Consider the following 16,926-nt stretch of genomic DNA (forward strand, 5'->3'; position numbering starts at 1 on the left):
GCTAACAAATTCTAGTCTCACGTGAATACACTGGAGAAGCTTTCACACACACATATGAAGGCATTAATTACAGTATTTTTGGTACCTTAAATGGGAAACATTCATTTTCATCTTTTCAGGAGTGAATAAAAATGGCAATCTCCTTATATGATGATCTGTAAAACCACACTTAAAATGAACAACTTAGATCTATATGATTCAACAGGGAGATTGTAAAATAACACTGAATGGAAAAAATAGCTGCAAAATATTAACATATTATTATTATGTATTATTATTACTATAACTATTGTTGACCTAATAGTAACATATTATTAGCATATTTATTAATATTAACATAATTTTCATAAGTATAGAAAGCAATACCTTTTATTTTTTTCTGGGTAACATATATAGTAAAGTAATAAAAGTATGAACTAGATCCATGACTTTGCATGGGAATGTGATTGGAAAAGAAGAGGTTTTTAATTTTATCTGATTATTTATTTTACAAAGATGTGAAGCAATAATAAAATAATAATATTTGTCTAACTGGAGTATTGTGCAAAAGAGTATTTATTTTATTATCTCTTGCACTTATCTATACCTAACTGTTTTCTTCAGAAACACCCCCCACACATACACACATAAACACAATACATCTTTATACCAGAGGTCCTTACCTACATCTTATCCCAAATTTACATTTAATTTAATTTAATTATTAATTTTCTCACTGTTAAACATTTAATTTTGGAAAATTCATAGAGAAATGCCATGTTGGGTGCAATGTTGTGGTTTAAAACCACTGAAAAGAGGTTCAAATATTATGTTAGATTTGCACAGCCTTTCACTGTCTTCTAAGTCCTTTGGTTCATTAGGAAAAAAAAATCACAGGTGAATGCCTTCTTTGTGCTTTTCTGAGGTAATTGTGTGTGTTGTGTCATAAACATTTTCCTTCTGGCAAAAATAAATTTCCTACTCACTGATTTCTCTTGTGTAAGCACCCCTACTATTTGGAGCAGGTGGCTTCTATTTTTTCTGACCGGTCTGTATGTGTCCCTGAATACCAGCAGTTCGGTATTTATATTCAGTATTATATCAACTGTGTTCAGAGTCTGAACTTCTCCTGGGCTGCCTGGCATACAGCTATATATAAGAAAAACAGTCTGTTGTCATATTTTGCTACATAGCTGCATTGTTCAAAGAATTACACCACAGAGAAGGGGAAGAAAAACGATCTAGAGACCTGCTTAGTGACAGGGCTCTCTCTGGGTGAACAGGCAAATAGTGACCACTCACGTCCTGGAACCCTCTCATCTACTTCCTGTGGGCCCTTCTAAACCGCGGTGCTTAAGAGAATTCCCTGGGGTTTATCTGTACATACAGAAGGGATAATCTGCATAACTGTTACATTTTTCTTTTCTAGAGTTCGCTGATTCTAGTTTTTGGGTTTTTAATGCTTATATATTTTTGAGAGACAGAGCATGAGCATGAGCAGGGGAGGGGCAGAGAGAGAGGGAGACACAGCATCTGAACCAGTCTTCAGGCTCTGAGCTGTCAGCACAGAGCCCGGACGTGGGGCTTGAACTCAGGAATGGCGAGATCATGACCTGAGCCGAAGTCAGAGGCTGAGCCACCCAGGCCCCCCGGCTGATTCTAGTTTTAAGCAAAACAAATTTTCTTAATAGCATTAAGGAAAAAAGGGAAGAAAAAGTTTTGCACAGGGAGCATAACCAAGGATGAAAACTCTCAAATACTTTTGAATATCTGGAGGCCATTTTTTTTTTCCTCCACTCGACCTCCCAGGGACTGTCAAGAAACCATTTAATTTCACAGGGTAGAGGAGAATGAGGTGGGGGAAACTGGTTTCTCCTTTGCAGGGAAGCACATACCTGTGCTTGAAATTGGGACTTGAGACTGAGCTGTGAGGCCCTGGAGGGCTGGGAACATGTACAGTGGCAGCCCAGACTGCTCCTCTCACAGTGGCCACCTTGGAAAACACTTCATTTAGTTCTTAGAGGTTCTGGGAAAGCTGTTATGAATAAAGATTAACTTTGAACATCACGCTCATGCTCCCTCAAAGCTTAGGCAAATTTGCTAGCAAGGAAAACCCATAAATCTGAGGTAGTGATGAAGGAAGGCTTTTTGGAGTTGTTGTTGGGCATTACTTGTATCTTCTAAAAACAAGGAAGAGGGGCGCCCAGGTGGTTCAGTTAGTTAAGCGTCCAACTTCGGCTCAGGTCGTGATCTCTCAGTTCAAGGGTTTGAGACCCGTGTCAGGCTCTGTGCCGACAGCTCAGAGCCTAGAGGCTGCTTTAGATTCTGTGTCTCCCTCTCTCTCTGCCACTCCCCTGCTCAAGCTCTGTCTCTCTCTCTCTCGAAAATAAATACACATTAAAAAATTTTATAAAACAATAATAAAATAAATAAAAAATAAATAAAAACAAAGAGGAAATTCTGATCTCATTTCCTCCTGATCACAGTTTTACTTCATGTTGCTTTTTCCCTTTTGCAGGATCACATGCAGTGATCAAAACCATTTTTACAAAACAAAGTAAAACTCAATGAGTGGACTACATCTGACTATAAAACCTTCTGCACAGCAATAGAAATAATCACCAAAATGAAAAGGCAACCTACAAAATGGGAGAAAATATTTGCAAACCATATATCTGATAAGGAGTTAATTTCCAAAATATATAAAGATCTCATATAACTGAATAACAAAAAATAACAACCCAATAAAAAAATGGGCAGAGGAACTGAATAGGCATTTTTCCTAAGAAGAGATTCATCTGAATGCCAGCAGGTACATGAAAAGATACTCAACATCACTAATTATCAGGGAAATGTAATCTTAACCACAATGAGGTATCACCTCACAACTGTTAGACTGTCTATTAACAAAAGGACAAGAAAATAACAACTCTTGTTGAGGACGTGGAGAAAAGGAAACACTCATGTACTGTAGGTGGGAATGTAACTGGTTTAGCCACTATGGAAAACAGTGTGGAGGTTCCTCAAGAAATTAAAAATAGAATTACCATATGATCCAGCAATCTCCCTTCTGAGTATATGTCCAAAGCAAATAAAAAAAGGATATAGGAAAGATATATGAACTCCCATGGTCACTGTAGTTGCATTATTCACACTAGCCAAGATATGGAAACAATCTACGTGTCAACAAATGAATGGATAAAGGAGCTGTGGTTTATATATAAAATGGAATATTATTCAGCCATGAGAAAGAAGGAAATCCTGCCATTTGCAACAGCATGGATGGACCTCAAGGGCAACATAAGTGAGACAAGGCAGACAGAGAAAGACAAATATTGTATTCTATCACTTATATGTGGAATCTAAAAAGCTGAACTTGTAGAAACACCGTAGAGTGGTGGTTCAGGGGCTGAGGCTGGAGTGACAGGGGAGATGCTAGTCAAAGATAAAACCTGCAGTTAGAAGATGAATAAAATCTGGAGGCTATCGTGTTGTGCTAACAGTTAACAACACTGTATTATATACTTTAAAGTCGCTAAGACACTAGACCTTAAATATTCTCACCATATAAAAGAAATGATAATTATGTGACATGATGGAGGTGATAGCTAATGCCATGGTGCTAATCATAGTACAGTATGTAAATATATCAAACCAACACTTGTACACTTTAAAATTATACAATGTATATACACCAATTATAGCTCAATGGAAAAAAAATCTTTACAATTTGAGCAATGAACAAAATAAAACAAGATGGAATTTAAAAGGTAAATATAAGGATATGAACTTGGATATAGAAAAACTTCGTAAGACTAGGAGGGAAGAAACATGGCTTAAAAGGAGCTTATGAAAAATTCCAGGTGATTTCAACTGGACAATAAATTCGGTATTAATCAACAGTACTATGTAAACAAAATAGTTAATGAAAACTTAGAATGTATTAATAGAAACATGCTTTCTAAAACAAGCTGGTGACAGGTCTTCTCTGGGCTGGTTAAATGGTTATGTTTAATTCTGATCAACACAAGTTAAGAAAGAAATTGAAATATGCTCAGAAGACTAGAAAGAGGACAGAAATAAAAACCCTCATAAATGTCTCATAAGAATACTACTTTTAGAGCAAAGGTGTTTGCTCTAATGAAGAAAAGACCATCAGAATCACACTTTTCGAATATCCGAAGTGACGTCATGTGGGAAAGAATATAGATCTGCTTTGTAAGATCCCAAATGTTAGAAGATGGACTGACGAATACGAGCAATTAAGAGACTCTTGCTTCCATATATGGAAAGTCTGTCTGATGGTCAGATGAGACCTTCATTTACTTGTGAGGTTAGTATCAAGCCAAATATTCTTCAGCATTCAAATGGAGGCTGGAGAACCCTTTGAAAGAGGTTGCTTTACAGAGGCTTCAATTTTACCTGGATGGTTAGACAGAAGATATCTTAATTATGAGATTATTGTTCCTGAAATGGGCTGCCCATGCTAACTACTCTCTTCAAAATACATTTGGGAAACAGAGGGGAGCCCTTGTTATCAATTTCTACACTCTTATAGATCCTACTGTCCATGAGCATTGATTAATATTATATTATATTAATATTATTCTTCATCTTTTTAATTTATATATTGTTTCCCTTTAGAATTGTAAAACTCTTAAGAGGAAAGAGAAAAAAAATATCTCATATATATTGGTTCCCCGGGAATCTAGCGGTAATTTCTATCCATAGTACATGCAAAATAAATATTGCATATTTTGATGGTGAATATGGGAGACTCCTCAGATTAAAAAAATATTTTTCCCAAAGCAGAGATTTCACATTTTTACATACAATTCGTATAGCTCTAAGACATACTGTCATGCTTGAACAGTGCTCTTTATCCTTTCACATAGTATCCCTTCGGGATCGACAGTAATAGAATAGTATATCTTTATTACTGTAAAGGTCAAACAGATTGACTATGTAAAATAACTTGGAATAAATTTTTATACATATAGCCAGCACTCAATAAATGACAGCTACTCTCAAGATAATACTGGAGAGGGCTGTTCCAGTGTTGCCAGAGAGCTGGTGTGGTATGATGTTTTCAGGCTACAGATGTTGACGATTTCCATCACTATCTTCTTGCTGAGAGATCATTTCTTACAGGCTGGGTGGTAAAGTTTTTGTATCCATTGGGTAGAATCTTCCTATCTCAGGGATCTGCATAAAGGCTTACTCAGTGAAGAAAGAAGACAAATAGTCTAGTTTTCCATTTCACCATTAACACTGTAATTTTTATCACATGTAAATGAACGGAGTCTCAAGTGACTCAGAGTCCCCACAATCAACTCCTTATCCAACAATCAAACTTCATTATAATTGCAGCCATCTTCTCATGTTTAGTGAAAGCATTCAGATTTGCCATATAGTTGTTGATTCAGTGTTTAGCCCCAAAAAGGTATTTGCTAAATAAGCCAAAGTTATGAGGCCTTCTTTAGCACTGGGGTGGACAAGGAAGCAATTCAACATGGACAGACATTTATTCCTGGTTGTGATGTATTTTCCCCGTGAAGGAAAACAACTCACTCTTCAATTTAAAATTTCTGATAACCACTCTGCTTCAGCTAAGCCTACATTTATTTGTGTAATGGAGCAAGCTTTCAAAGTCATTTCTTGTCTCATGACATGTTTATCTAAAAGGAGTTGCATCCAAACTAGTTTTTGCCTTTTTTTTGGGGGGGGGGGGGAGGGAGGCTATTTTTTAGCATGCTGTTTTCAAAAACACCGTTTTTATGATTACATTAAAACTACAAAGAACTCAAGAAATAATGTCTGTGCACTCAGAATGAATAATGCTAAGAATGTGATTCTGGTGCATACTTGGAATGGTTAGGACTGAGTCCATCAGTGAATATGTCCATGTGTTTCTTTTCCTAGGTGATATATAAAGCTTGCTAAAATGTCACTATGTTGAGGCTGCAGTTCTCTCTTCACGTTGGTAATATTTGCATGCATATTTATAAGTATATAAATATGTAAGACTAAAATATAATTACTGCTGTGTCTTCCTCTACCTTTAAAGTATAGAAGCAGATCAGAGTCAGGCCCTCTTTTTGCTCTGGCTCATGTGTACCCACTGGACGCATGTGAAAGCATTATTTAACAGGGCTGTTTGATAAGGGCACCGTGGACAGTTTGCTGCTAGTTTCTGTCCTCAGAGCATTCTGCCGTTTTATTCCACAGAGCATCACAATTTCTCTTATGATTCTGCTCTTCTACCAACTTTCCACTTTTCAGTTCTCACATTAAGAGTTAAAACTCAGGGGGCTCCTGGGTGGCTCAGTTGGTTAAGCATCCGACTTCAGCTCAGGTCACGGTTTCGCGGTCCGCGAGTTCGAGCCCCACGTCGGGCTCCGTGCTGACAGCTCGGAGCCTGGAGCCTGCTTCGGACTCTGTGTCTCCCTTGCTCTCTGCCCCTCTCCACTCACACTCTGTCTCTCTCTTTCTCTCAAAAATAAATAAACATTAAAAAAAAATTAAAAGAGTTAAAACTCAGGCCTTTGCCATTCACAGTGTGGTGCATGGACCAGCAGAACCACATCCCCTGGGAGGTCTTTAGAAATGAGGATCTCAGGCTCCACCTCAGACTCACTGGATCTGATTTTGCATTTTAACAAGATTCCTTGGTTATCTGCATAACTAGCAAAGTCTGAGAAACACTGGCTCAGGCCACACTAAGTTGTGAACGTGGGGCATTGTGACTGGCATGTGTAGGAGCTATGTCCACAAGTCAGAAAGACGTGGTACGTTCTAGTTAACTACCAAGTGGGAGGAAAGAATCACAAAGAGCTTGTTGAAGTTCTACCCCTTTGGTGCTCACCTCGCTTATGCCCTCTGCCTTCTACCTCCTTGGGGCAGAAATAAGCGCTCCCCTCTCAGTGCTGACACAGTACTGTGAAACTACCCCTCTGACTTGTAATTTGTGCCAAGTCTGGTACATTACTGGACTCTGACACCCTCAAGAGTCTCATTCCCTTCAGGTGTCACTAGCCCCTCGCAGAGGAGCTTCCTAAACCTGGCCGTCTTTGCCCAACCAGCCTACGGGAAAGTACCTAGTGTAGCTCAGATTTCATACTGTTTTATAGTTTTGCCTTTTGTGAGTTTTTCCTATGGGAGTATGAGCTCTTTGAGGGCAGAGGCCGGGCCATTCATCTTAGTAATTTCGAAACACACGAAACAGTAATTATGTGTCTCAATTAAGCTCCCACCAAGAACTGAAATTTTGTGAGCGGGAGAAAGTTATTCCAACCACAGAGAACCATCTCTTTCTTTTGGTCAGAGGAGAAAAGTTAATGTAAGGAGAAGAAATGTCTCATAAAGTTTATCCCTTTTTTTTTCCTTCTTAAAATGTTGGTGTCTACTAATGTTTGTGTGTTATGGAATCTAATATAAGCCAGTATTTAACTTTACACACAAATTTAAAAATTAATTATTTCAATGTTAACATCATCAGAATGATATGTGGTGAAAAGCACCATGTTTTCCAGGAACTGCATCACATATGAATAAGCTTGAGAACCAGGGAGCTCAGTCAGCGTGTGTCAAGTAAGTGACACAAGACAAGGAGAAGGTGTCCTTCTAGCATAGGTGAGCAGACAGGTTCCCCAACAGAAACCAGATTTGCTGTTAAGGTGAAGAGGAAGGTCATTCAATTACTTGGCAATATCAGAAATCTAAAATACCAATACAGTAAAGTAGAGCCTTAAAAAAAACTCCACTCTTTACCTGACGTATTCAGGCTTGGCTTTAGTTTAGAACAACAGCATCAGCTTAGGGTGAATGTTTTAGAAATGGAACTAAATGTTTGCCCTAAACAATACATGGTGACAAGGAGAATCCTTCACATGGTTCTATTACTTTCATCGTGCCATTCTAGAAAATTCCACTGATTAATATGGAATCATCATGTGTTGACTTAGGGAAATAAAGACAGCACTTTAATGTATGTGACATATTCATTTTGAGAATCACTGAACTGCTTTCCAGAGAGCAGATATACTTATTATTTCAATTCAGATAAAAAAGCAAGTTAACATAAGAAAAAAAAAAGACAAACTGTAAATAGGGAAAAAAGGTCAGTAGAGAAAACAAAACCACAACATTTGAAAAAGGGTATGCCAGAGACCGTTTCTCCTAACTGTAATTATTCAAATGATTATTTGAGATAGTTTCACAAACAGGGATAATTGCTATGGAAATTCAATACAGATCAATGTCTATATAAACACATTAAATGGGAACAAAGGGGTTAATATTATGTGCCAGCATCTCCAGAAGACAGCTACAACGCAAAATATACCCCATCCACATTTGTGTTTAATGTAATATCCCTATAGGCTACTCAAATCTTTTTTCTACAACTAAGCCAGTGTAGGTTGCCTCTGATTCTCTCTTGCATTTCCCAATACTTTCTATATTGTATAACAGCTTAACTCTGCCACCTCCTCAGATATATTCAGAATATGAGGTAATATCCTATCTATTCTTTCCAAAGTTACATTCAGTATATTGTCTCACACTAATAGACATCTAAACAAAGAACATTTAAAGACACAATATAGGGGCACCCGAGTGGCTCAGCTGGTTAAGCATCGACTCCTGGTTTCCACTCAGGTCATGATCTCATGGTTCATGAGTTTGAGTCTCACCTTGAGTTGCCGCTGACATTATAGAGCCTACGTGGGATTCTCTCTCTCTCTGCCTCTCCCCGACTTATGCTCTCAAAATAAATAAATAAAACTTAAAAAAAAAAAAAAGACACAATCTAGTAACCAGGAAATGTTCAAAAGCCTGTGTGTTTTCTACTCTGCCTTTAATGTAACCATTTTCAGCAAACTGGTCCCATTATAAAGTTCATACCACCTCAATCTTCTTGTTTTGTTTTTTTATAAAGTCTTTTTAACATTTATTTATTCTTGAGAGGGACAGAGAGTCAGAGCGCGAGCATAATCCGAAGCAGGTTCCAGGCTCTGAGAACCTGTCAGCACAGGGAGAGAGAGCACAGGGAGAGCTGTCAGCACAGAGCCCCATGTGGGGCTCGAACTCGGGAACGGTGAGATCATGACCTGAGCCGAAGTCAGACACTCGACCAACTGAGCCACCCAGGCGCCCTCGTTTTGTTTTTTTAACAAATACACCAAACTCCAGGAAGTACACGAGTGATGGAATCAATTCAGTCAGCACCGTTCACTCACACAGCAGAACATTCTTACTCATTCCAGGAAGAGTGAGTAGCAGTTACTAGAAAAGCTAAGCATGGTGAAGGAATACATGCTCTTCTGAAGCCCTTGACACAGCTCCTTCCAATCTCCCACTAAGTACCCCCTGAAATATAGAAAAGAGATAAGAAGGAAAGTGATTGGTTTTACTTTTAGGGGGACAGGAGAGGTGGGGAAGCATAATTATTCTCCATCCTCATATATTCACAGAAGAGCACTGGTAATGAAAGGAACTCCATTCATTTGGTTTTAGCTAAGAATAACTCGGGGGAGAAGCAGATGTTAGCAGTAATATCCAGAACATAATCAAGTAAAATGGCCATGGTAGATATCTACTTCCATGTTTTAGGGTTGTTGTGCAGGTATTAAATGAGAACTCTCTCTGTACAAAGAAATATATGCATGTACCTATATATGGTACTGTATGCGCATACTTATACATGTATGCATATATATGTTTACACACAGGTATGTATATATCACATGTGTATGGCATACATGTGGTTTATATGGTTTGTGTGTGTATGTAGTGTGGAGAGAGAGAGAGAAACGAAGCACAATCTTTGGCACCTAATAAGTACTCAATTATCATTAGCTGTTCTCACTGTCATCATAATTTCTACTTCATGTCTGATCCTTTCCCATGCCACTAATCCTCTGGATTAGAAGAGTGACTCACACTATTGGTAGCGAAGGACTAGGGTGCTGTTGTTTTATTTTTTGGTTTGTAAAGTTCCAATCAGCCATGGAGCAGTACTTTGGTCAAATACAATAAAAATAAATAATAAGATGGAGAAAAGATGCAATACAAAACACCAATTAGTTTTTACTATTAGATTTAATAGACATAAAAATCACTCTGTCAAATTTGCTGTAAACATTTGTAAAAGCTTACTCTCGATTTCATTATTTAGCTTGTTATGGACCGATAAGAAAGGTTTTCACACACAATCGCACATCGAGTAGCAATGTTCGAACACTTAACTGTCTGTACCTGATGTCAGAATTAGCTTTGTCAGGGAGTATATACTCTATGGCAGTAGCTGAAAATTCAGATTACTGCTCTCTTACTGTATGAGCAAGTTACCTAACTGTTTTGAGCTCTAGGTCACGCAACTATGAAATCAATAACATTACCTAATAATTTACCAAAAGGTGTGAGATTAAATGAAAAGATCTTTGTAATAAGCAAAGTGCTGGACACACGGTGAGCATTCGATTTACAGTACTTGAACTGATTTGTATGCTTTTGTCCTTTCTATACGAATGTTTTGAAGATATGGGAACCACCAAATTATTATATGTATCTTCAGCATCTAAGGCAGTGCTCGACTGTCACTAGCTGCTCAGGTAATACTGATGATAATGATTCGTCGTGTAGGAACAGAAAATATTAGTATACTTAGGAGTGTGAAAAGTAGAAGCAATTCACATACTGTTGGGAAAAAAATGCTCCCACACTGCTCTATTCCATACAATTCATAAGGCATTAAAATACTAAACAAAACAAAACAAAACAAAACAAAACACACATTTCAGGTCTCAGCAAAAGTCAGCCTCATGAAACAGGGCTTCTGACATTGTGTTACTGACTTAGGGAGAAATGGATCATATAATTAGATAGAAGTGGGATGGAGACAATTATTTTTTTTTTTTAATTTGCTAGACGACTATTTTTTTGAGAGGAGTTTTAGGTTTACAACAGAACTGAGAGGGAGGTACAGAGACTTCCCAAATACCACCACTCCCAATACACATGCACATCTTTCCCACCATCATCATCCACCAGAATGATGAACTTACACTGACGACACATCATGGTTACTCAAAGTCCATTGTTTACCTTCAGGGTTTACTCTCTGTGTTGCACATTCTATGGATTTGGACAAATGTGTAATGACATATATCCATCATTGTAATATCATAAGAGAATTTTCATTACCCTAAAAATCCTCTGTGCTTTGCCTATTTATCTCTCCCCTCACCCCCCGCCTCTGGCAACCTCTACTCTTCTTATCGTCTCCATAGTTTTGCCTCTTGCAGTACGTTTTATAGTGCAAATCATACAGTGTGTAGCCTTTTCAGATTGGCTTCTTTGACTTGGTGATATGCGTTTAAGGTTCCTCCATGTCTTTTCATGGCTTAATGGCTCATTTCTTTTTAGAGCTGAATAATATTCCATTGTCTGGATCTATCCATTCACCTACTGAATGGATAGGTGAATGTTTATCCATTCACCTACTGAAGGACATCTCAATTGCTTCCAAGTTTTGGCAATTATGAATAAAGCTACTCTAAACATTGTGCGCAGGTTTTTACATATATATGTATGTTTTCAACTCCTTTGGATAAATGCCAAGTGTGATTGCTGCATCATGGGGTAAGAATATGTTTAGTTTACTTAGAAGCTGCTGAAGTATCTTCCAAAATGGCTGTGCCCTCATACACTCAATCAGATCATTATTTTTGAGCTTTTACGTACATTCTCATGCAACCCTCACAATAAACCTATGATGTAGATACTGCCATTTTATATATAGGGAAACTGAAACCAGAGAGATTAGCCCCTGGTATCCACCTAATACTCAGTAAAGGTTTAAACTTAAGACTGCCTATCTCCAGAGTCTTTCCTTCTTTCTCTGTTAATAATTCCTGGCAATGTGCTCTAGCACAGACTTCTAGGGCAAAGCTCTGATAGGACCCAAGAAGTGATCATAACCTGCAGTAGTAGCCCTCATGCCAATCTCTCTGCCAGGCTATGGCATGGGCATATCCCAGATGTTCCAGAAAGGCTGGATAGCTCAGTCCATCCATGATGCATGATTTTGTCAATCTCTTGTCATCATCTCGACTTCTGTTTTTTCCCCATTAACTTGAAATAATCAGTTTTATTCAGTGAGAAAGCCTATAAAAGTCAGCATTTATTTTAAATATCAGTTGGGAATACTGTTCATTATACAAATACATTTAGAATACTTGGTTTCCATTTCATGTGAGCTGTGAAATATTTGATTCAAAATTTAAAATATAAAGATTATTGGGGCACCTGGGTGGCTCAGTCGATTAAGCATCCAACTCTTGATTTCAGCTCTGGTCATGACCTTATGGTTTGTGAGATCGACCCTCTTGTTGGGCTCAGTGCTGACAGCATGGAGCCTGCTTAGGTCTCTTTCTCTCTCTCTCTCTGCCTCTCCCCTACTTGCACACATGCTCTCTCTCTCTCTCTCTCTCTCTCTCTCTCTCAATTTCAAATAAATAAACACTTAAAATATATAAAATTGTGATTTGCAACTGAAGGTTTACAAATCCAGAAAAATCAATGAACATGCATACATTACATTCCTATTATGTACAGCTCCTGTTATGTATCAGTCTAAAGATAAGTGTCTTGTTTTTCATCTTAATGGCCCATCAGTTTTCATTATATTGGTTTGCAGTGAAAGTTTGTAGGTTGGTTGGCAATAAAAGGGCATCCCCTTCACTGCAAATACATCGCCCAAGGGGCTTCTAAAATACTTCACTAAAATGTTACTAGAATTACCATAAGTAAAGGTATCGCTAGTCTCCTATGCAACCATCTCCTTCTGCTCCAGACCTCTTTTCCAGTTCCTCCTCAAGCCCTGCCCAGAAAAGGCAGTGACTTGCTTTTAATCCAAACAAGCTCACTCCCCTTAAGAAAGTCTTATTAGCATCTGCTACTTTTCCAGACTTAGCTTGAGGTGCCCTAGGCATGTCTGTGACAGTTTGAGGATATTCCATAAAATTTCCAAAGAGGCTTTGGAAGTCAGGGTCCCGGGAGGTAACTGATGGCACAGTCAGGTTTAAAGAGTGTTTCACAATGGTCTGTTTAAAAAGGGTGTGGGGGGAAGTGGGGAAGCCCCAAGGCACGAGGCAGCACCCTAAGGAACAGGTGATAGGTGTAGGTATTACAGGTGATGCTACCTCTCCTAGTCATGCAGGTCCAAGGAGAGAAAATGGTCATCAGGACGTAGGGACACAGGGGGTTATGTGGGGAGAGGTCTTCTGAGCAAAGCTGTGATCTGAGGCAGACCCAGAGAGGCAGGCAGCTCAGGTGACTGTGCAGGAAGCAAATATCCCAATCACCCCCTCTGCCCTCCTGCCATGCTCCATGTTGGCCAAACGCATCAATGTAGGCCAAACAGATCAGTCTCTTGGGACAAAGAGGCTAAAGAAGAGAGGAGAATATTCTAGAGGGACAAATGGTGGTCATCCAGCATCGAGGGCTGTTCTCTTGCTCCGTGTTCATGTCTGTTCTGTGTACTCACTGATTGACGACAACAGGTACTGAAAGGCGTTCCGTTCAATGATCCTTACTGAACATTGCTAAAGACAACATTCAGACCTAAACTAAGACAGAGATGAAACTCAGACCCACCTCAAGAGGTGAGTTAGAATTGAGATATATTAAAATATAGCTTAAAAGATTATTCAGATGAGTGTTTCCTGTCACTCCTGAAATATAAACAGAAGGACTTTTTTTTCAACATTTAAAAGAATTCTTAAGGAGGGAATGAATGTTATTATCCTTAAGAAAAGAGCTGTCCCTGTTTGTGATGCAAATTTACACAATCTCTTCCATTTCCCAAGCGATCATGTTTTTTGGAGCTTGTTGGAGAATAACTAACTTTTGGCGGTTCATTCACACACAAGTCAGCACAACCAGAAGTCAGCAGTGTTCCGTTGGTCTCAAGTCAGTGTTTCTGAGTTTTAACAGGCAGACAAAATTGATTCCACATGAGCATTTCTCCTGGTAACCCATCCCCTTCATTGTGTTTGGCTCTACATCCCTTGTTTTAACTAGTCACATAAAATAGGTTATTCAGAACACTATTCATTTTCAACAGCTTCCTCATTACAGAAGTCCCTGTCAAAGCAGAATGGATTACAGAAATATTTGGAACTCTCCAGTTACCATTTTGAAATGACTGTAGAGTAGAATGGAACAAAAAAAAAATGTTTCCTTAGTTCTGTAATTGGCAGGAAAAAGGCTGCCTTCCCAGTCTAGGTGTATAGATGTTACAAACAGGATACAATTTATTAGAAATTCCTCCTTAGCCTTAGTTAATTGGATGTTGTCAGCAATTTATAGTCTTATCACTAATTGGGTTGGTGATACTTTAAAAAGGATTTTTGTATATACAGCAATCCATGGTTGGTATCAAAGATACATTGTTTACTAGTTGATTGATTGTTTGCCTTTCATAAGAAAACCTCAGTTTGGGAAAAGAACTAAAATCCATTCTTTGAGCTTTCCTTTTGAAGTACAGTTAAGAGAGAAGAAGCCTGGCGAGGTAGGGGCCATCATCTGATCCCACATTAGTGGGAAACCACGTCCTGTCCTGACCTGGGTGCTGAACAGAATAGAGAGCAAAACTGGGCTGATTATTTCAACAACATGAACTTACAAAACGATGAATAAGTAACAATATAAATAAATGAGTTCATACATTTTATTCTGTGCTGTATTTAAATTTTTTTTTTTATGTTTATTTTTGAGAGAGAAAGACAGAGCACGAGCAGGGGAGGGGCAGAGAGAGAGGGAGACACAGAATCTGAAGCAGGCTCCAGGCTCTGGGCTGTCAGCACAAAGCCCGACGCAGGGCTCGAACTCACAAACTGTGAGATCATGACCTGAGCCGAAAGTCAGCCTCTTAACTGACTGAGCCACTCAGGCACCCCTGTGCTGTATTAAAAATTATTTACGTAGTTCCAAAAAAACAAAAAAATTATTTACACAGTTCAAAAAAAAATCCAAAAGTTATTTACATAGTTCAAATTAGGCAACCTAGCTTTAAATAAACTGAAAAATAATTTGACTCCTTATTTTGCAAATTCCATTCTTCTTTGATGAACCTATTCAATATTGATACTGTTTACAGAGGAGAAGAATGGAAATTTAGTACAGAATAAACATGAAAAGGTAGTGTAGTAAGAAATGAATAGTTATTTAGAAAGGGATAATATTCCTCAAATCTTCCAATTATACATCAGAATATACTCTAAACACATTCCAGACATAGAAGCAAATGTTGAAAATATACAAGTATTACAGGACAATGTGGGTGGATTTCTTTGTAACCTGGGAGAAGGGTAAATCTTGCCAGCCACGATCAACTTTTAGAAAAAAATAAATGACTTTGCATGGCGAGAAACAGAACAAAAATAACAGTCATAATCAATAAGCATAAGCAGAGTCAATAGACAAATGTTTAGACAAATGTTTAAGCAAATGCTAAACTTTAGAGGGTTAATTTCCACAGGAAGGTACAACTGTACCAAGAGGACATGTAAGGTACAAATACTGAGTTGTGAGGATGATCAGAGTATTCAGTCTGGGCAAGGCTACAGTTTGCTGATCTAAAGAGCCCTTTTAAACAGAAGAAAAAACCAAAAACCTGATAAAAAATGGACAAAAAATGTATATAGATTCACTAAAAGGAAACACATAATTGCACTTTAAGAAGACGTTTAACCTTATGCATAAATAAGTCCAAATTACATTACATTGATATACCATCATTCAAGTATCAGATTTATGAATCAAAAGCTTGACAACATATCCTGTCAGAAAAGCTGTGGAGAAAGAGCTACCTTCCATATACTGGAAGGGAAACAAAATTGTTCAACCATGATGCAGGGGAATTTGGCAATATCTAATAGAAGTATATAGGTATTTTGAGATCTAGCCAATCTCACTTCCAAGTATCTACCATGAAGATTCAGCTCTGCAAATATGCAACGGTATGTGCACATGGTTATACAGTAACACATAATTTATAGTCAGAAAAAATGGGGCACGACCCAAACATCCATGAATGTGGGGGATGGTTAACTGAAGTAATTCAAGCCAAGGAAGAAAGAGAAGACAAATAACCAATATGAAGAATGAAAAAAAGGGGTACCCTGACAGGTCCTATAGACATTAAAAGAATAAGGGAATGTTAGCACCAACTTTATGCCAATGATGGACAGCTCAGGTTAAATGGACTAATTCCTCAAAAGAACAAGAAACAGGAAATCTAAATGTTCCCATAATTATGAAAGCATGGAATTCATAACTTTATTTTTTACTTTTTTTTTTAAGATTCTTTATTTATTTTGAGAGAGAGAGAGAGAGAGAGAGAGAGAGAGAGGAGGGAGGGGCAGAGAGAAGGAAAGAGAGAATCCCAAGCAGGCTCCAAGCTGTCAGCACAGAGCCTGGTGCGGCTTGATCTCACCAACCCTGAGAACATGACCTGAGCCAAAATCAAGAGTAGGACACCTAACTGACTGAGCTACCTAATTGCCCTGAATTTATAACTTTAAAACTGCTCCCAAATAAGGCCCAAATAGCTGCTTAATCCACTCACATATTTAAATAAGAAATTTTGTTTTCTTCTCTTAATGGTAGTTGGACTTTGTTCTGGCAGGCCACTGAGCCACCTGCAGACTGGCATGATCGGTTTAGGGCCCTTTTTCAAGCTTTGCTAGTGTGGGTCTAGAGTAGCCATTACTCCAAATGCAGTCCAGCTCTCCTACTAGGGCCTGACCCCACCAGGATCCCACTAGATGCAACAGGTTATTACCATGGACTATCCATCTACTCTGGCTAGTTGGAGCTTGAATGGTTCCTGCCTAACTACGAGCCCTGGGAACTGTTTCGCATACTGCTCTTGCCTTCTTC

At 38.4% G+C, this 16,926-nt stretch overlaps 1 protein-coding gene and 1 long non-coding RNA gene across 7 annotated transcripts in view; one reads left to right on the forward strand and one right to left on the reverse strand.

The window, feature by feature from the left end:
* The window catches only part of LOC123609192, a 119,002-nt gene that overhangs the window by 65,855 nt on the left and 36,221 nt on the right, over window positions 1-16,926 (forward strand). The window contains exon 5 of one of the 4 annotated variants that reach the window (XR_006717663.1): window positions 5,902-6,347. The exons of the other annotated variants lie outside the window; for them this stretch is intronic. This is a non-coding gene — a long non-coding RNA (uncharacterized LOC123609192). Of the gene's footprint in view, window positions 1-5,901; window positions 6,348-16,926 lie in introns of those variants that run through there. 4 annotated transcript variants of the gene reach the window in all.
* Window positions 1-16,926, reverse strand: part of RGS17 (regulator of G protein signaling 17) — a 98,358-nt gene that overhangs the window by 41,992 nt on the left and 39,440 nt on the right. The gene's annotated exons all lie outside the window — the stretch shown is intronic.

The sequence above is a fragment of the Leopardus geoffroyi genome, chromosome B2 (assembly GCF_018350155.1).
Source record: "Leopardus geoffroyi isolate Oge1 chromosome B2, O.geoffroyi_Oge1_pat1.0, whole genome shotgun sequence".
Lineage (NCBI taxonomy): Eukaryota > Metazoa > Chordata > Mammalia > Carnivora > Felidae > Leopardus > Leopardus geoffroyi.